The sequence below is a fragment of the Merops nubicus genome, unplaced genomic scaffold (genome assembly GCF_000691845.1).
Source record: "Merops nubicus isolate BGI_N331 unplaced genomic scaffold, ASM69184v1 scaffold29754, whole genome shotgun sequence".
Lineage (NCBI taxonomy): Eukaryota > Metazoa > Chordata > Aves > Coraciiformes > Meropidae > Merops > Merops nubicus.
The window spans coordinates 2510-2922 of NW_008606713.1; positions in this window are offsets into that span (position 1 = coordinate 2510).

Genomic DNA, 413 nt, shown 5'->3' on the forward strand with positions numbered 1-413 from the left:
CCCAAAAAACCCCGGCCAAAACCACCCCCCACCAGGAGGAGCCGAAAGCGACCTGCCCCCAATATCCAACCCAAGGGCAGGGAAACTTGTGGAGTGAGGGGGAAAAAAAAGAAAAAGCTTTTAGGAAGACTTTGCCGGGGGCTGTTAAAGAGTCGGCGCCCGTTGGGGTGGGCTTTAGGACAGTTTTTACTGTATTCTCAGCAATATATTTTAATTGGGCAACAAAACTATATTTTTACTAAGCATTTTTTTATATATAAAATGGTATTTAATGTCTTTTCGTTTGTCTGTTTGTTTTTTATTAGACTTTTTTAAAAAAAAAATACAAAAAACAAATCAAGGGATATCCATGAGATCTAAAGCATTTATGTAGCAAAGCTGGATTTAAAAAATAAATAAATAAATAAAATTTT